At 40.4% G+C, this 21,623-nt stretch overlaps 1 long non-coding RNA gene across 2 annotated transcripts; it reads right to left on the minus strand.

Annotated features, from left to right (window-relative positions):
* Positions 1-2,858: 2,858 nt before the first annotated feature.
* LOC145008284 (uncharacterized) lies at positions 2,859-5,409 on the minus strand. 2 transcript variants are annotated; one of them, XR_013663338.1, is made up of 5 exons: positions 5,281-5,409; positions 5,036-5,093; positions 3,631-3,736; positions 3,424-3,500; positions 2,859-3,104 (listed from the first exon to the last, which is right to left on the minus strand). It is a non-coding gene; the product is annotated as an uncharacterized LOC145008284 (long non-coding RNA). The 2 variants fall into 2 exon arrangements; XR_013663337.1 differs by having other exon boundaries at positions 3,424-3,503.
* Positions 5,410-21,623: the final 16,214 nt, after the last annotated feature.

Genomic DNA, 21,623 nt, shown 5'->3' on the forward strand with positions numbered 1-21,623 from the left:
ATGGGATGAGTACCATGGTTCTTAGTGAATGATGCTCGTGGTTCTTCGGTTATCCGGTCATGATTGATGAGGTAGAGATTGGACGCTATGGGCTTTAGGCCAGTGGTCCATGATTGAGTTCGAAGAGACGTCCCTTGAGAGGGAGGTCGAGAGCCTTTCAGAGTATTTTGGTAAGGAGCCAGAGGGAGGGGAGAATTTCGGTCTGAGTTGAGCAATCAGTCGATATAGGAGATGTCACCTTCTATGACCTGGGTGGTGCTATTTATGTTCGTGTATGAAACATGAGAGGCATGATGTTTAAGTTTTGGGTTTAGGGGTAAACCCTGCAGGTTGTCATTGAGGATGATTTTCCATCAGAGTATCAGGTAGCATGTGTGCCGCGAGGCAGTAATTTTCTATGAGCAGATAGTCAGTTGGGACTGAGATAGTCGAGGACCACGTTACACCTATTTGAGTATAGTAGGGCGTATTGTAGAGGTATCAGTGGGGAGTCCAGTCGAGTTTATCAGTGCAGTGGTTTTTCTATCTATATTGGGTATTGAATATGGGAGTGGGTCCATATTCTTGGGAAGATCCATGTGATGGAACGTCGGTTGATGAGTCGAGGTGGGGGGGTATGATGATTTCGTGGTCCAATCTATGAGTCAGTGATGTTATTAGACAGTTGAGTTGTTTGGTTTTGGATTGGTACGAGACTTAGAACGACTAGAGGCAGTCCTGAAGAGAAGTTCTTGAGGATTTCATCTGAGGTTCAGAGTATATGAGATCGATTGATTTCCTTAAAGGGGATTATCGGGCGTTGCGTAGTACTTTCCAGGGGCAGGTGCGTTATTGATGGTGAAAATAGTTTGTCAGATTGTTGATGTGTCAGATAGTGATGGTTCGAACCCTAAGTGGGGGAGAACCAGGTGGTTTATCGAGAGAACCAGAGATTTGTGCAAGAGCGGTTAGGGGTTGGATACAGAAACCTACGGCTTGAATTCATGAGATCAGGGTCATTGGTGATCAAGGAAAGGTGCAGGGCGAGATAATGCATGTGGTATATGTTTGAGAAAAGGATGGGTGTCTCCACGGCGGGTGGTCAATGGTCAGGAATCTGGTGGTGGTCAGAGTCGTTTCAAGCGGAAGACTCGTAATGATGGTATGGGCAGTTGAGAACTTCTGGGTTGAATATGGGTAGAAGATTGTTGAGTAGCCAACTCCCGGGTTGGGATGTGTATTCTTGCTTGGATTTTAAGCAGTAGTGGAAAGGGTTTCGGAGGATCATCAGTGTGTTCTGAAGAGTTAGCGCCTTCCTTGTATTCCAATTGAGTGTTTGGATGCACTGAAGTTGCGCATTGAGTGAAATAGGAAATTATTATGGGATTCAGAGGAAAGGGCCATGTTCTCACAATTTCTTCCATTAAAGGACATGAAAACTCTACATCTATGGATTCCTTCAACACAACACATACAGGGCGATATAATACCTCAAAGATGAAGTCTTTAGCTCGAAATCCACAGATGCACCACCTACTTGGTCTCCTCTAAGTTGGAAACACCTCTTTATTGCAAGAATCAACCACAAATATCAAGAAATGGCCCTTTTCCTCTCACAATCGCTCTAGCTCTGTTAGGGTTTCTCTCTAAGGTTTGGTAGCCGCAAATGACGGCCCTAAGGGCCTTTAAATAGGTCCCAAACCCTGGAAATTAGGGTTTCATTAAACAGCGTGGACTCGCCGAGTCCACTCATGGACTTGCCGAGTCTAGTCATGAACTCGTATGAGAATCCGCGACCCTACTCGGCGAGTCTAGGCACCAACTCACCGAGTCCATCCACAAACTCCAAAATAAATGAATAAAATAATATACCTAGGAATCCGGATGTTATATATGATTTTGGGATATGTTTTTATCATGATGACATTTGCTAAACTTGAGAATTTGAGAATATTGAATGATTTTTATGTTATATGAAAAATGATAAATTGTTTTGAAAATTCACGTTGTTACACCATCTAATATTCAAAAGTGAATATACTATGTTAATATTCAAAAGTGAATGCATCATCTAATATTTAAATATGAATATACAATATTTATTATATGATATATTCATATATGAATGATACTTAAATTGTATATATATATATATATATATATATATATATATATATATATATATATATATATATATATATATATATATATATATACTTTTTAGTCATAAGTGAATAACGAATATACTGTAATAAAACCTGATGCATTTTTTTTCACTTATGAATTACGATAACTGAAAAAATAAAAAAAATAAATTTTTTATTTTATCTTAAAACTATATTAATATGGATGTCTATTTGTAGAGAATAAAAAAATCATGATTTTTGATATATTTAAAATTATTTTTCGATAAAAATAGCTTTTTAAAAATTTTAAAAAAATAATAATAAAAAAATATATATAAAAAAAAACGAAAAAAACTATATTTTGTATATATTAAGGTAATGATTAACATAATTTAAAAAATATGTTTTGTTGGAAAACACATATCTATTCATTTCCTATTTCTACTAGTACGACAGAGGCTTGGTGCGGCAAAAATAAATGAGTGGCTGAGAATGATTCCCCTATTCTCAATTTTTTTTTCTCTATAACCCTCCTATATATATACTAGTGAATTCAAAAAGAGCACGGCCCACAAAGGGTAATATTGGAAATTAAAAAAATGAAGTGAAATGCATGGTTTTGCATTGAAGTAAACTTCATTTTCTTTTTGCATCTACTTTTTAATTTATCAATGGTTACCACAAAACAAGATGATGCCAAATTTTTGTGGTTATTTTCTTTGTTCTAAGCAGATTTTGATCCGAAAACACAAATTTTAGATGTAATGAACTCGTCTAGATGGTCATTTATGTAGAGTACATATTACATACGTATTTACAAATAAATAAATAATAGTCATTTTTAATATGATATTACACGATACCATTTTCATAATTGAGGTAAAAACAAACATTGCACAAGATATGCATTGAATGACAGGAACCAAGCATAATAAAAGTGCAGTTCAAAGCTACTCATCTTACTTCCCAATCCTAATAATCAATATGAAACTTCAACCACTGCATAGATAGAACATGGCAAATTAATTATAAAATTATTTTTTTCTTGGTTAGTCATCATCAAATTATCCAAATGAAAGAAAATATCGAAAAAAGAAAACCGACAAACCATTTAAAAGTGCTTATAATTAACTTTAAATTGTTTTATTAGTAAAAATATCTTAAAATAATTATAAGTATATTTTTTATAATTATATATATGATATAGTAATGAACCAAGTTCATTGAGTGGGAGAATAAAAAAAGTGAATACTAATTAATATGAAAATGATTCTAATTAAATGAAAAGATAAAACTTAATTAATCAATGATAACTTACTTTTCATATGAGAACCACATTTGTGAATAAGAACCCTTGTTTGTAGTAGGTTAGGTTTTCTATGAGCTTTATAAACACTTCTGTCAAACATGGAGATAACATATTAAATTGTATGCCATTTTAGCAGTAAATCTTGTATTTTCTGCTATGCATGTAAAACTAAAAAAACATTTGGTTTTTAAATCAGTCGGCTACGTAAGCGCTTACCTATCTGTTAATATCATTTCCTCTTGTATTTACTACGTGTTTTATCACCAAACATCTGTGAAGCAAATGAAGGCATAGATAATGTTCTTTTCCTTGAAGCGGCACACTACATAAAGAGGGAAGAACACCAAGAAGGTGGTTAAACATTGAAACTTTTTTATGTTTAAAGTTGTACGTTTTGGTAATTAAGTCAAAAAATCTACCATATTGTCCATCCAAATTGTATGGTACATACCATGGGTCTAATTTAAAAGTATATACTCCTAATTTGAGCCATATCTAACACTCGATATTCAATAAAGCATGTCACATTTTGGTAAATTTTCCCAAAAAAATGATTGGGGCTAATGATGTCACAAGATAAACATCGACTTAGGTATTGAGGAATTTCCCACCATTTGCAATGGTGAGTAATGATACCTATGCCAATAAGCTATTGGTACTTCCATGTACTCAAGTTGCAAGATTATCTTTGCTCTTCAGTCTTCAATGAAATGAAATGAAGGTTTTTTTTTTCCTTTTGTAAATTTTCCCAAAAAAAGATTGGGGTTAATGTCAAATGGCTTCTAAAATTACATGAAAAACGACTTCAGAGGCAGGACACATGCCACAATTCAGATTTCCCGCCATGTAAAGGAAATCCCACATCAATAAAAAAAGTACATAACTAATAATTGTATTTTTTTTTAAATGACAAAAATCTTTGTAACCTATGAATAAATTTAAGGTCCATGAGCCATGTTACAATATATATTCCTTGACCCATCTCTTGTTGTATGTCATTTTTGTATAAGTGTAACCTGGAGCATTATATTCTTCTTTGTCCCCATAGTGTTAGCATGAAAGTTACCCTTTGATGGATGTTAAAAGGGCAAAAATGACAATTTCAAAGTACAAGCTTCATTTCAACAGGTTGAAACACAAATCGGATTCTTTAAAGTCTTGATTATCTCCTAGACAGGGGCAGACGAAGGATTCCATAGTACAAGCTTCATTTCCACAGGTTGAAACAACAGAACGATTATAGACAATTAAGAATCTCAACAGTTAACCAAAAAAGGGACCAATTTTTTTCCTGATTCTTGCTTTGTTTAGGAAAAAAAAACCATAATTCAACTATAACTTTCAACTGAAATCGGTCATACTATAAAACAAAACCCTTTCCACTTCATTCTATCTAAATATCCATCACCCAAACACTAATTACCAAGTCTAAACCAAAAAAAACCCACAACAAAATCCACAAATGAAAAAATAAAAATAAAAAAAAACTAAATGAAAACCTACGGTATCATATATGAATGTCATGTCGATTAGAAATTGACCTCAAAGAGAAGGTTTGAGGCAGCGTAAGGGAAACAAAAGCAAATAAGAGAAGATTAAATGTAAACACCAAAACAATTACCTCTAAAATCAATGCTTTGAAGAAGAGGAAAGTCACGGAGTATGCCCAGCAAGGTCAGCTGCCCCAAATACATGTGGACAAGGAAATGGAGATGTTAAGAGACAAATCTTGAACATGGAACGCCTAATTTTTATAAAAAACATTCAACTTAAATAAACCCTAAAACAGGTTAGTTAGATTGTTCCTCGCATGCTTTTCTATTTCAAACTCAACCAATAAAAAGAGTTGGATGGAGGATGGTATACATGGGAGTGGAATCGATTCAACTCAATATTTATTTGAAGAATAGAAATTGTTAGAACACACACATCATATCAAATTTTTGTGAACTTTGAGCCATAGTCCAGCAAACGAAACAAACATAACAAAAAGCCCTAATATTTTACCTTTGATTTGAGGTCGAAATTACTCACCCAACGCATTTTCTAAAAAAAAAAAAAAAAAAAAAAAAAAAAAAAAAAAAAGGAGACCAAACCGGTATATATTGAAATCAATATAAAAAGATTACCTTGAAAAACTCTACAGGAGGTGTCGACTGGAGCTCTATTAAGAGAGTGGCTCGGTACAGGGAAGCATAGTCGGCTAGATACGTTTTATCGACGCTTCAAACCAAGTAGTAGGTGTCAAGAACCTTAAACACCACCGTCAAGAAAATCCACCACCAACTATTATGCCTCAATGAAATTTCTAACACTAAGCTCGTAACCCTCAAAACCAAAGAATACAATACCGAAAACCATGCAACGAGACTATCAGATAAATAATATTCCACAATAATCATTAAATAATAAGACATCAAGAAGAACATACCCGTAGTTACATCCGGCACTGCCCTGACCTGCTCTGCTGTAAGCTGAAAAGCACGACCCTGAGCTCTTGGGGGCTCCGCTCCACCCTGACCTCCACCCGTGATCCTCAACGTGGCCGGTGTTGGAGCCTGCACCGGTCCTGCAGTAAGTTGCGGACAGTTGACCCTCAAGTGCCCAACCTGATGACAATGATAACAGATCCTCAAATCCCGACTTGGGACTGCCTACCGACAATCCCTCGCATAGTGCCCCTCCCTTCCGCACTTGCGGCATGCACCACTAGACCGACAAACTCCAGTGTTACCATTCCCACACTTCCCACAAGTGTGGCTGCTCTGATCTCCCAATCTAGAATCAATGGTCTTAGACCGTTTCGGCGTCGGCTGCGACTACACCGGAGCCTGCCTCAGCTCACGCAACTGCAACTCAATCTCTAACTCGTGCCGCCTGGTGGCCTCCTGCAACTCCAACAAAGTATCGCACCTCTGCGTAGACACAAACTGTCTGATATCCCTCTTGAGCATACTCAAATATCGGGACATCTGGGCCTGCTCTGAAGCGAACTCAGGGCAGAACATCGCCCTCTCAGTGAACATCCGGGTGATCTCAGTCACCGACTCCGAACCGTGCTTCAGCTCCAGGAACTCCTGAGCCAATCTCTCTCTCTCTCTCTCTCTCTCTCTCTCTCTCTCTCTCTCTCTCTCTCTCTCTCTCTCAACACGCGGAACATAACGAGTGTTGAACATCTCTCTAAACTGATCCCATGAAACCGCAGCCCTCTGCGCATCCGAATACGACCCCGTGGTCAATCTCCACCAATCCTTCGCCCCGAGCCTCAACAGGTTCAGAGCACACCTCACCCTCTGATCAGCAAGGCATGAACACGTGAAGAAACACCCTTCCACGTCTGATAACCATCTCATAGCAACAATCGGGTCCTGAACTCCATCAAAGGTAGGGGGTTTCGTATTATCGAAGTCCCGATACTGAAAACCTCTACCAGCTCCTCCCCCTGTCGCTGCTACAGCCGTTGTAGCCGCCGCGGCAGCCGTTTCTGCGAGAGCCGCATAACGCTCATCAAAATACTCCACCATGGCGGTCTTGATCGATCCAAACAGTTCCGGCAGCTTGGCCCGGAACAACGCAGCAACCTCATCGTGCAGGATCTCACATATCCTAGCATCCAAATCGCCAGTGCTCATCTGAGCAACAACCTCGGGCGGTACAGACCCGCCCAGAACTCCCTCTCCTGCTCCCAATCCTGACCCGGATCTACTCCCAGCATGCCTCGAAATCTCCATACTTAAAATAAACCACAAAATCTCAGACACTTCCCACTACCCCGGGGACCAACCCTCAACCCAACCCTAGAGGTCATGGTTTCCCTGATACGCGTATGGGTCCTGTGCTTTCAGTAGTACGGGCCTATACTACCTTCCACACCTACCCATATTTGTATGAAGTACTACCACAACACCCTAGTGACAAATATACATAGCAAGCGCTCAATCCTCACTCCTAGAGGAACACTGGAAATCTCTCATAAGGAAACCCTAGGCTAACAGGCATCATAAATCAGGCAACACATCATGAAATCCTGAAGATCCCTAACCTAGCACTAGCATGTTGTTCTATCAAAGCTCAATAAAAACAAATATCATGTATGGTATTTTGGGGTTACTTACTGGCTCCGGCTGATCGTACCTTCGCGTCCTCCTTTTACTTAATTTGAAAACCATTTTAAATTCTCTTTTGAAAACCCTCCTCGATTTGAGACTGGAGTCACACGAGTGTTCCTCCAATTCACTCAAACCAAGGCTCTGATACCAACTTGTAACGACCGAAAAATCCTAACAAAATTTAAACTTTTCAAAAACATCCCAATTCATTAAGTTATTACAAAAAGGTTTTCAATACATTTATTATCAGAGTATTCCCAGGTCCATATCAATAAACATAAACACGAGGAGCGGTACGATAAATCCTTTGCCTTGCCACGGTCTCTTGAAGAACCTGAAAAACATTAAACCACAACTGTAAGCCCGAAAGCTTAGTGAGATACCCCCAAAATAACAACCACATATACCATACACATAACATGCTATATCATATAGAATCACAGAACAGCCATGCATATCGGGTCTACTGTGTGACTAGTCCGCTGTGTCGGGCCTTCAGTCCACCTGGTCCACCCTCTGATTCCAGTCATGTCCCTCGAGTCTGCAGTGTGGTTGGTTCGCCCGCACCAGGCCTTCAACCCACCTGGTCCACTCTCTGAGTCTACAATATGACTGGTCCGCCCGCATCGAGCCTTCAGTCGGCCTGGTCCACTCTCTGAGCCTCGACATGTCTGGTCCGCCCTCGTGGGGCCTACAGCCTATCCGGACCGCTCGCTGGGCCTTCGGAACAACCGGTCTGCCCTGGGTATCTTGGCCTACAGCACAAAGCAGATCCTGCCTCAACCCAACTCCAGTCCAAACAACCATGTGCACATAAACATACAATCACATAACAATTCATATTCAATCAAACTGATCTAGCAAATCACGTAACACAACATACTCTAAGCAGGATACCGACCTAACCGGTCACTAACATAGCATCACCCTATATACCAGGATACCGACCTTAACCAGGTCTCTAACGAATACCATCCTAACTACCAGGATGCAAACATATCAAAGCAATAACATAAGAACATATACCCGGATCTCAATCCGAAAAAGGGCCGGCCTTGGTGCCTTAGACCCTGTTGATATAGTGAGGATAACTCACCTCGCAACTGCTGACTGAAAAGATAGATCACGCTGCTCCAACCTCCGACACGACTCCACAACTGATAATACCAAAAGACTGAACTCAATAAATACCAATAATTACCAAAATACCCCTGGAAGTCAACTGGTCAACTCTTGGTCAAAGTCAAAGTCAAAGTCAACCTCCTAAATGGCTCCACTCGCCGAGTCAGCCCGATGACTTGCCGAGTTTCTCAACTCTAAAAATCCCATCTCAACTCACTGAGTCATCCCTTGACTCACCGATTCTTAGCTTAACCAGAAAAGGCTAGGACCTCAAGATCAGACTCGCCGAGTCCAAGAACAGACTCACCGAGTCCAAGGCTATCTTCAACCAACTCGCCGAGTTGTTCTTCCAACTCCTCGAGTTTCTTCCCATCTTTAAGCAACTAGCCGAGTACACCCTTGTGACTCGTCGAGTACCACTTATTCTTAACCCATACAGAAGCTTTTCAGGCCATGCAAATGATTCAAAACGTAGATCTACACTTCTACAACCCTTCTATCACGTAAAGTGGCAAACTTCACGTGAATCCAAAGAGATCTAGGCATTTTACACTCTAGGCTAGGGTTTGGGATAAGGTAGCTTCACCAATCACTTAACAATAGGGACTTTATGAAATTTTGGATCATCACTACTCCAGATCTGAGGTAGCATCCTCAAATCCATCTTCCAATCCCGAAATGACTCATGAAATCCTCCAAAAACCCCAAAACAACCACCATGGATGACAATAAGGGAAAAAAGGGTCCAAGACAGAGGATTCTTACCCCAAAGATGAGCCTAAACTGATGAAGACTTCAGATCCACAAGCCCTCTTGATGCTATCCTCAAATTCCTCCAACTTCTCTTCACCAATCCCTTCTTCTAATCTTCAATCCTCTCAATAATGGAATTTCTCACGATAAGGGTTTTCTCTGGAACTCTCAGGGTACATAGAGGCTAAAGAGAAGGCATAATATCCTTTAAATAGGGGGCAAACCCCGAAGATTAGGGTTTTCTTCACCCAGCACCAACTCACCGAGTCCAGCCGCCGACTCACCGAGTTGGTCACTTAACACGCGACCGGAGTTGTGACTCTACTCACCAAGTCCATCCATGGACTCACTGAGTTTCCCTTCTACATTTTCACTTTTAGCCCTTCAACTCTACTCTTGATATTCCGGGATGTTACATGTGGCACCAGATCCAGCACCACCGGTACCATTCGTACCAATTTGTGACATTGCAGCAGCTACGGCTGCGGTGACGGAAGCTTGGAACATTGCGGGATCAAACTGCGGAGGTGGTAGCGGTGCTGCGCTGCTGGAAGGTCTGGACTTTTTCTTTGGCGGCATAGTTTTGTCATAAGTTTTTAAATACGAACAGATGGTAAGTTTCTAATAGTAGTGACAAGTCGGATGTTATCAAACAAGACTTTTCTGTATTATGTTCCGACTTAAAATTATCTTGCATGTAATTCATAACAAAGCCCATATGAATGAATTTAGTGGTAGTGACTCAAATGTAACTTGTGATTTGTTTTATGCCTGATCCCCTCCTAAGATCACTTGGTATATACCAGTCGTGTATGATTAAGGTCCAATAGGCTGTCGAACTTAATGAGTCTGCCCTAGGCCCACAACCAAACAAGGAACAGGACCCAAGGCGGACTCAGCATTCCTAAGTCGATTGTCTCATAATTACACCAGACCTTGAGGTGTACATTAAGATTTCTTGGAATTACTATAAGCAATTTGTTTGTAATACTAAGTTATGAAATATTTTTTAAATTCCCAATGAAACAAAATGCATGCCAATTTCATTGATATAATCTAGTATATAAGGTTTGGGAAATTTTTTGACCTGATAATAGGTCTACATTTCGTTAAGGTAAGGAAAAGTTTTGGAAGTGGCACGACACATTTGAATAGTGAAATCCTTAAATTTTACGATACGAATTTATTTATATAACGGGGTAATGTTTGTGCGCACGACAGTAGTTTTGAGTCTATATCGATATGTCAGTAGTGTACACACTACTTGTGGCAGGTGATGTTTCGTGGGCCATAGAATGAAGGCATGGAGGTCCGCATCGACCTAACCTCTGCCCTGGCTTCTGTCATTTAATGTGATGCCTTTACCACGTGTTTTCTCTAACGCAGTTTGACGTTCCCAATACTCTTTGATTCCTGGCTCAAGTTGTGGTCACTTCTATCTGTAGGCCTTGGTGTGGTTCCTGGCCTGTCATGTCCTCCATCCAGGTGACAAAGGCGAATTATGGTGATCTTGGTGATAGCACTAACCTTCTTCATTCGGTTGAACGGTGCTCGTGTTTGTATCCTTTGGTAAGCGATGCGGTATACTATGACAAAGAGGGCCTTGTCTGATCCTCCTCCATTGGGGTTGTAAAAACATCTTTCCATACTGTAGGGAGGGTGTTCGACCTTGTCTCGTACTCCATCAATTTAAATCTATGGCTCATCAAGGTGTTGGGCCATGGAAGTCTCATCGGGATGTGGAGTCTGGAGGGTGTATTGTAGGCCTCAGCTCCTTGTCAGAATCTTCTCTCATTTCTTCTTTCCTTTGTTTTCCTTTGGTTTCACTTCCTCTCATTCCCCTTCTAATTGTCTCCGGGGTCTTCCTCCATTATTTCTTCAGGATCCCCTTCGGGAGTTTCTTCGTTCTAACCACCATTTTCCTGGTTGGGCGAATAAGGATCTCCTGGTAGTTGAGCTCTTGCCATGTTGTTCGTGCGAGAATGGGGATAGAAGAGATAGTTGTTAGACGTCTAATCCTACAACTACTTATAGGGGGTGACCCTTATTAGTCACTTCTATAATCACATAGTGCATACTAGTTATATGTAACAACATAATTTTCAAAACAAAATTTTCATTTTTCAACATCCAAATTTATATAAAAATATTCTCAAAAGTATTCAACAATAGTTATCAAAACATAACATATCCCAAGATCACAAAATCAAATCCCTTCTCTAGTGTGTACGGGTCATGTCGGCGCCTTCCCACGGTCCTCGCTAGTACCTGAAACACATAACACAACAACTGTAAGCATAAATGCTTAGTGAGTTCCCCAAAATACCACATACAACACATACACCATTCGAGGATACGGTACGACCCTCCGGTCGATGTGTCTCAGTGGGACCCTCTAGTCTCGTAGCTCGTTGGGCCCTCCGGCCCGATCTGAATCGTTGGACCCTCTGGTCCAGTCTGTATCGTTGGACCTTCCGGTCCGGTCTATACAATCATATAACATGAAAATATCACATAGCACATAGATTCACATAATCTCATACATAACACATAATACCCTCCGGTCCGTATAAATACCACTCTAGGTAACATATAGTGAGAAGACTCACCTTGTGTAGCTCGGTAACTCATAAATCTCAGAAATCTCGGACTCTGTGGGATAAGATCTAGCCTCCGCCTAATCATATGAAATAACACTCAACATCAACACGTTTCCCTAGGCTAGACCATTCACTCTCAGGAAATTAAAAGACCATTTTACCCCTTACTTGGCTCAATTACACTAAAGTTGACCAAACCCTAAAAGTCAACCCTATGGGTTACGTTGTGCGTACTAAACGTGTACACTGGGCATACCCGGAGCCTTCACAAAATCGGGGTATGCAGCCCCTTACGTCGCGCGTACTGGGTGACGCCCAATGTAATGCCCAGTTTCCTTATCCATCTCATTCAGGTCTTAATCGGTTAAGACTTGCATCCAAACTTCAGATTTGACTCCTCTAATGTGACTTAATCCATAAAGTTGAAACCTATAAGCCTTTGCATGGCTGTAAAGGTCACTTTGTGCTCAAAATACCTTTTCTCTTTCCATAATGAGACTATAACTCATTCATGACACAAGATCCACGCCCAAGACTGGATTTTTATGAATCCTCAACACAATATACACTAGAAAAGTTCAGATCTAAGCTCATGGAGACTCTTTGCACACAAAGTCTCCAACTTTGAACCAAAACCCTAAAATGGTCCAAAAATCAAAACTTATGAAGAAGGAAAGCATTGAGCTTTTTACCTCAGAAGGGATCTCCAACCACTGTAGAACTCGGATCTACACTTGTTCTTAACCTTCTAGCTCTAACAATGCCTCCTTCTTCTCCTTCTTCACCTTGGAAAGATAACTTCAAGCTCAAAACACACACACACAAACTAAAGCACGGATCTCATCTCTCTAAGGACTCACTCAATGGATATGGTGGCTAGAGCAAAGGACTACATGTTCCTTTTATAGTACAAAAGCCAGAAATTAGGGTTTGCATCTGGGCTCGCTACGCCCAATGTACCCGGGTGAGTCCATGTTCAAATTATGCGCCTGAGTACGCGCGGCGTACACCTCAGTACGCCCAGCGTTCTCACCAATCCACCATACAACTTTAAGGGACTAATTTGCCAACTCTCCAAAATAGAAGGGTCATAAAGCTTACCTGGATTTCGGGCTGTTACATTATATATAATCTGAGATAAAATAGACCTTCGAATAGACAATTCAACTCTAATACCACAACCAAACAAGGAATAGGAAGTAAAGAATTAGTCATAGATTCTGAGTCTATAATATCTTTGATTATGTATAACCTTAGCGCATGCACTTAGTCATTTTATACCAACTAATAGGGTTCTTTAGTTTTCACATAAGTTAGTTATAGTTCCACAAAATACTCCTATAGTATTTTAAATGTTTGAATTATGATCTCAACATTTCCTTGGTAAGTTTTAGACTTGTTGCAACACGACAACCACTCTTGGGCATATGATAATCACTCCTAGGATAAACATAGTTGATCATGTTATGTCATTCCCGGACCTGACTATACATCCCCAAACCTACTTGTGTCTGTTCAACAATCACCACTTTTGTACTGTCTTGTAACACCGTAAAATTTAAAACAAAATTTTCACATTTTAAACACATTTTTCCAAACACATTTATTGATAAAACCCCATTGCATCATACTTTGTTTCACAAATATTTCCCAAGATCAAAATACATAAAAAAAAAACCCATGCGTGTGTACGAATCATGCCGGCGCCTTCCCGCGATCATCACTCGTACCTGAAACACATAACACATAACACTATAAGCATAAAGCTTAGTGATTTCCCCAAAATACCATACATAACACATACTAGCCACTCGAGACTATAACTTTGTGTCACAACTAGGAATTTTGATGCCTTGTAAGCTTTGAACAATGATAACAAATGTGAACCAACAATGTGAAGACACGTAAGATGCTTATTCAATAACAATAGAATTTCAATCAAACACTTCATACAAGCACTGCAAATAGTCAACAAATAATTGAAAACCCTAGAAATCCTTGTTTAAGTCCATTTTGGACTAGGATTTCCTTATTGGGTCCAATGGACCAATAAGCTTCTAATTGGACTATCTTGAACCTAGAACTCTCAAATGGGCCCTAATTGGACCCATATACATGAAACTTAACATTGTTGGGCCTTATGAACCCAAAATAAACTAAATTAACTTTAATGAGTCTTATTGGACGAAAACAAATTTATATTAGCCCTTATAGGCCATAAAAATCATTCCTAGATTTATTTGAGCCAAAAGTTCACCTAAATGGATTATAATAAGTGCTTAAGCATTAAGGGCCAAAATCTTTTTTTCCCTCTCTATTCTCAGCCCAAGCCCAACCCAAGAGGAGGTGTTGACTTTTGATGCCACCTCACAATTGTTCATTGGATAACCATGCATTTTTCTCATGTTCCTATGCATAGTCACCTCACTCACTATCTCTTCTCTCCTCTCATTCTTGCTCTCGGCCGAACACAACATACATACACTCACAAAAATTCACTCCATTCTCTCTAAGTCTTCAAGAACATCTTCTCACTTCTTCTTCAAAACTTTTGAGATCTAGAAGGCTTTCAAGGATATTCTCCACAAAAACTCATCATCTAAGGTAAGATATTGCTTAGATCCATAATCTAGATACTTCTTTTCATCAAAAATCATCTCTTAATCCATTCAAGTTCATGATCTTGCATCTTAGAACCCACTAAGTTCGAGATCCATCCAAGGAACTTGCTAGGGCCGAAAATAGCACCAAACTTCTCCAAATCTTCTTCAAAACCGATCCACAACTCAAGGTGAGTTTCATAACAACTTCTTTTCGGTTTTTATGGGGGAGAATACAAGTAAATGTGTAGATCTATGTGTAAATGTATGCTATGTGTGATTTGATGCATGTATGTGTGTGATATCATGTGTTTGTGATGAATATGATTATGAGATTATCTAAAAGTGTGTAAAAACCGAGATTTAAAACATGAGGGAGGAAATAAACATTACTTAAACTATTTTACACTAATCAAGGCAAGAAAAATAGTTTATATGGTTAGGATGAACATACTTGAACATAAAACCCATGTTTGGGCTTAAATTGTCAAAAATACAGAACTTAGGGTCAAAAACCGACAAATTATAGTTTCTGGAGGGTCAAAAGGGTCCAAACAGTTTCTATAATAATTTTTCTGAACAACAACATTTTTGAGGGACTTAAAATGTAAATTTTGAACTTAATGGGCTAGATTTGGGCTTTTCGGCCCAATAAGCCTCAAAATGCAAGATTTACAAGTTTGAGGGGTTGAAAATGCAATTTTCTGTAAAACAGGGGATTTGAAGTGTATTAAAACTATTTCAAAGGTCAAAAATGCTTTTCAAATTCAAAAAGGATCAAAAATGTAAAAAATTTCTATTTTGGGCCAAAACTGTAAAAGTTGCGAAACTAGGGGTTTTAACCGAGAAAACATCATTCTGGAAGGTAAAAAACCTGTTTACAAAATAAATTGGGTCAAAAATGTCTTTTCAACAAGTTTATGATACAAAAGTGTCAAAAAAAATGTTTTAAGGGCTAAAATGAAATTCTTTTATATAAAGGACTAAAAGTGCTATTTTTATAAAAGAAAGTTTGTGAAAAAGTAAAAATCTTACTTTTAAACAAATTAATTCATTAAGACAAAATACAAGAACCACGACTACCGACGAAGCATAAAAACAAATACACTCTCAACAACCAATATCGTTACAAAATGAATTGATTCGGTCTCGAATCAATAACAAAACAAAAATCAATAAACCATAGTATTTCAATAAACACGCGAGAACTATGAGGAGTCAATATTCAAAATTTGGGCTTGAAAGTTTCAAATCGTGCTTGTTGGGCCTTGTTAGCCCAATAACATGATCTTTGGGCCCGAAGGGAACGCACTTACATGTTAATGGGCCTTCTATGACCTAATTTCATGTAAAAGGACTTTCAATAGCTCTATTGTGCTATTGGGCCCTAATGGTCCATTAGTACCGCTAGTGAGGTCGAGAAGTCAAATGCGAGTCGGGCCAAGTGCCTTTCGCATTCCCGATAGCCTTGAATAACTTATGGAAATAAAGGGGGCTTCGTACCCTCCTTTCTCCTCGGTTGACCGGCTTATGAGAATTCGAGTAATCAGATTCGTGGCGTTAATCAAGAGAAGTCAGGGTGGTTGGATTATGTGAGTAGTAGGGACGACGCCTTCAGGATTTGTTCGTAACCTGTAGTTATAAACTAGTCATTTTCATTAATGCGTGATTGTAACCACTCACAAACCCTAGTTAATCCAATGTCACTTGGGTAATCAAAAACATTCGTCATATCGGTATAACAATAAACAAGTCATGTAATTTGCGTATTGGGAAAACATCGGGTTTTCCCGGAAAGTTCAACATTATCACATATGTGATGTATACAAAGTTCAACAATTATACATGTTTTCAAAATCAACAAGCATATTTACGGATCTTCACACTTTTTATAAACAAATACTCTTTTCAGAAAATATTGGATTTTCTGGGTTTTTCAAACTTCACAAAAATCATTTTTCCATAACATTACTTATGAACTCTCCAACATTTCATATGTTGACGGTTATCAAAATAACTTGTATTCTCAGGTAACAAGTAAGCCGAAGAATAAGTACCAAGTTATGTCATGGTGTTTTGCTTAAATTATCTATTAGACAGTCTATGTTATAGAATTGTAACGTTTAAAACAATGTACTGAATGTAAACAATATCAGTTGTAATATTCCAATGCATGGTGATGATTTGTGTTATGATTCATGTATATTCATTGTGATGGTATTCAATTTGATTCACAAGAGCCCTCGAACGTTTCCGCCGTTCGGTTCGGGGGTGTGACAGGTTGGTATCAGAGCTCTGTTTATAGTGAACTAGCATATCTAACCACACATTGATATGCAACTATAAACCAAAAAGAGGGACTAACACAACTTTGAACAAAAAAAGTAAAACATAACAATAGAAACACCCTTACTTGTATTAAGAAAAAGAACATAATACCGAACCAAACAAGATAATGCTAGTATCCCGGTTAAGGCAGGACTGTTCTTAGTCGTATCAACGAGTGGATGTAGCCTGATCAACTACATTCCCTCCAAGGTACAACTATCACATTTCCTGAGGAAATCGTGATAGCTAGGGAACCTAAAAACATACCCCTTTTATCACCAAGAAGAGAACATCATCTCAATCTATACAATAGTTGTAGAGTCATAGGAGTAATGATAGTTTATTCGTATACCTCCTCCCAGTCTTCATGGAAGGAGAGCAGCAGGGCATTCAGTTTCATCAAGTCCTAGTAGCCCACGGGAGGGTCAAGGATGAGCTAGAGGTAGATCAAGGAAAGTCACACGACATTAGACCTAAAGAGGAACAGGACGAATACGTGATGGTTGATCTCGATTATGATGAGTTGGACCAGGAGCCAGATGAAGAAAAGGGCGTAGAGGAGGCGTGTAGTGAACCTCACCAGTTGGAAGACCCATCAAATTTCTGCATGTTTCAAGGGGTGGATACAGACTACTTACGCGCCCTCGAGGAGGCAGTTATCAGCCTGAAGCTTCAACTCATCATGGCCAAGGCAAGGGCCACGCGAGCCGAGCGAAAAGTAGAGGTAATCACCCAAGAGGCGGATGAACTGCCTGAACTTCCGGTGCGTTACATCGACGATTAAGTGTCATCATCATCCTTAATAATAGAACCTACTCTACTGCCCGCTAGATAGGTTCCACCGTACGATGAACTAGTTACACTCGTCTTTAGTACTAGTACTAGGATCTATGTTATGTACCCCAACTCTATGTTTAAGAGACTACACTACTCATAGATCCGTTATGTTGTCAAACTAGTACCGATTATGTATGCTCTTTCGAGCAAAATTTTCATGTATCAAAGTGCGGGTAATAGTAATCAAAGATTTTACATGTTTTATTGTGACATTATAATCTGTTATGTGTTACGTCTCCATGGTTGTATGCTAAATTGTAGAAGTACTTAAGTTTGTGTCACACACCTAGTCTATAGGATCACAACCTCACAAAAACCACAGACACTCAACATCTTTCTGTTCCATGATAGAAAGATGCCTCAACAACCCACTCGCGGAAACCCTGGACCAACCCCACCCGAAGTCGACTCAGCTGCATTCCAGGCAGCTGTATCTGCTTCGGTCACCGCAGCAATGGCACAAATTCACCAAGGGAACAATGGAGGAGTCAACAGACAAGGGGCCAGAAGTTCGAACAACTGGATGAATCAAGGACCCACCAAAACATGTTCCTATAAAGACTTCACCAACGCCAAACCACGAACCTTTAACGGCACTGGAGGGATGATCACCCTGAAACGATGGATCGAGAAGGTGGAATCGGTATTCGAGATATGCGATTGTCCTGAGGAGATGAAGGTGAAGTTTGTCGCATGCACTTTTGTTGACCAAGCGCTCACTTGGTGGAACGGACACGTGGAAGCCATGACACTCCCCGTAGCCAATTCCATGCCATGGACAGAGATGAAATAAATGTTGATGGCCGAGTATTGCCCTCGTGGTGAAATTCAGAAAATGGAACAAGAGCTGTGGAATCTCATTGTCCGGAACGCTGATATAGATGCCTACATATCAAGGTTTAGCGAACTGTCTATGTTTTGCCCTGGCATGATTACCTCAGAGGGTAAGAAGATCAAGCGATTCATCTGGGGACTAACCTCCCCGATCCAAGGAAACGTGATAGCTGCAAATCCCGAAACTTTCGACAGTGCCAAGAGATTGGCCAAGAAACTGTATGACCACAACAACAAGAAGGGTGAGAAGCCAGTGGAGACTGAAGTTAAGAAGGAAAATGATAGCAAGAAGGGGAAGAACAATAAGAGGAAGGGACGCCAAGGTTCCGAGTCATCCAAGAAGCAGCAAACAGTGGCGGTTAATGCTGCAACCACTCAAGTTCCATCCACACCACATGCTCCAGCCTCAGCTGCTCCAAGTGCTCCTAGACCTTATTCCGGTAATCTTCCCAAGTGCAACAAGTGCGGTCTCCATCACAATGGAGAATGCAGAGAGATGCAGTGCACCAGTTGCAATCGGAAGGGACACACGACAAGGTATTGCAGTACCTACCCTCCTCAGAACCAAAAACAGGGAAACAACAACAACAATAACCACAACAACAACAACACCAACACTAGCGGCAACAATGCAAGACCTAGCCACACCTGCTATGGATGTGGAAGGACTGGGCATTTCCGTCGAAATTTCCCCAACAACAACAATCTCGGAAATGGAGGAACATGAAGGGTGCTGACCATGGGTCAGGGAGAAGCGATTCAGGATCCCGCTGTTGTTACCGGTACGTTCCTCCTAAACCACACTTATGCATGCATCCTATTTGATATCGGAGCAGAGCGAAGTTTTGTGAGCGATAAGTTTAAACATTTGTTAAAACAACAACCCCAAAGGCTCAATGAAACCTTTACGGTGGAAATGGCCAATGGGAAAACCGAATCCACTGGGGAAGTCTACATCAGATGTACCCTAACTCTAAATCAACACGTCTTCCGAATAGACTTAATGCATGTTTCCATTAGGCGTTTCTATGTGATTATTGGCATGGACTGGTTAAGCCCCACCATGCTAAAATTATGTGTCACGAGAAGGCCGTTCGCCTTCACCTTCCCAATCACGAAACCCTAGTTATTTACGGAGACAAACCTAGCACGAACCTTCGCCTCATCTCGTGCGTCCAGGCACAAAAGCATCTGCGAAAGAACGATTTGACGTTCTTGGCGCATATAGTGGATAAAACCAAGGAAGAGGTTAACGTTTGATACATTCCAGTAGCACGTGAATTCCCAGACGTATTTCCTGAAGATCAACCTGGAGTACCCCCAGAGAGACAAGTTGAATTCCAGATTGATCTTATTCCAGGAGAAACTCCCCTCGCTAAATCGCCTTACCGACTAGCTCCTGCTAAGATGCAGGAATTGTCCAGCCAAGTCAGCGAACTCCTGGGCAAAGGATTCATCTGACCTAGCTACTCGCCATGGGGAGCTCCGGTTCTCTTTTTCAAAAAGAAGGACGGATCTTTTAGGATGTGTATCGATTACACGGAGCTAAACAAGGTCACTGTCAAAAATCGCTATCCACTCCCACGAATCGATGATGTATTTGACCAGCTCCAAGGAGCTAGTTACTTCTCTAAGATAGATCTACGATCTGGGTACCATCAACTCAAGGTCCGGGAAGAGGATATTCTGAAAACCGCTTTCCGAACTCGTTACGGACATTATGAATTTGTCGTAATGCCCTTCGGTCTAACGAATGCCCCTACCGCATTCATGGACCTAATGAATCGAATATGCCGACCATTCCTCGATAACTTTGTTATTGTTTTCATTGATGACATTCTAGTCTATTCCCGAAGCGAAGAAGAGCATGGCCAACATCTTCGACAAGTCCTAGAAACCCTACGAACGGAGAAGCTATATGCAAAACTCTCCAAGTGTGAGTTTTGGCTCCGTAGCGTGAACTTTTTGGGTCATGTTGTTAGTTAGGAAGGAATACATGTGGATCCTTCTAAGGTCAAAGCCATCGAAGGATGGGTAGTTCCAACAACACCCACAGAAATTCGCCAATTCTTAGGCCTAGCAGGTTACTACAGGAGGTTCATTCGAAACTTCTCTAAGATCGCCAAGCCACTTACCTCGCTTGCACAAAAGGGCATACCCTTCAAATGGGCGGACAAACAAGAAGTTCCATTCCAAGCTCTGAAGTGAGCACTCTGTAGTGCCCCGGTACTATCTCTACCAGAGGGAACGGAAGATTTCGTGGTCTACTGTGACGCGTCAAATCAGGGTTTAGGTTGCGTTCTCATGCAGTGTGGAAAAGTGATAGCTTACGCATCCCGCCAACTAAAGACACACGAAGTGAATTATACAACCTACGGTCTGGAATTGGGAGCAGTGGTCTTCACTCTGAAGATTTAGAGGCATTACCTCTATGGTACGAAGTGCACCATCTTCACGGACCACAAAAGTCTCCAGCACATCTTGAATCAAAAAGCGCTGAATATGAGGCAACGAAGATGGGTTGAACTATTAAATGATTACGAGTGTGAAATTAAATACCACCCAAGCAAGGCCAACGTGGTAGCTGATTCCTTGAGCCGGAAAGAGTACTCTAATCATCGTGTGAAAACTCTCTCAATAACCATTCAATCTCACCTAACCACTCAGATCAGGGCAGCCTAGTCAGATGCCATGAAGGCGGAAAACAGAACAAGTGAAGCATTACGCGGAATGGAGAAGAAGCTCGAGGTTAAAGAGGATGGAGTATACTATTTCATGAACCGTATTTAGGTCCCTAAACTTGGAGGATTTAGGGAGGTAGTCATGAATGAAGCTCACAAGACGTGATACTCCATCCATCCAGGTTCGGAAAAAATGTACTTGGATATTAAACAACACTATTGGTGGCCTAACATGAAGGCAGAAATTGCCACCTATGTAAGCAAATACCTTACTTGCACCAAAGTAAAGGTGGAATACCAGAAGCCCTTGGGTTTATTATAGCAACCAGTAATTCCCGAGTGGAA

The sequence above is a fragment of the Lactuca saligna genome, chromosome 8 (genome assembly GCF_052625555.1).
Source record: "Lactuca saligna cultivar CGN05327 chromosome 8, ASM5262555v1, whole genome shotgun sequence".
NCBI lineage: Eukaryota > Viridiplantae > Streptophyta > Magnoliopsida > Asterales > Asteraceae > Lactuca > Lactuca saligna.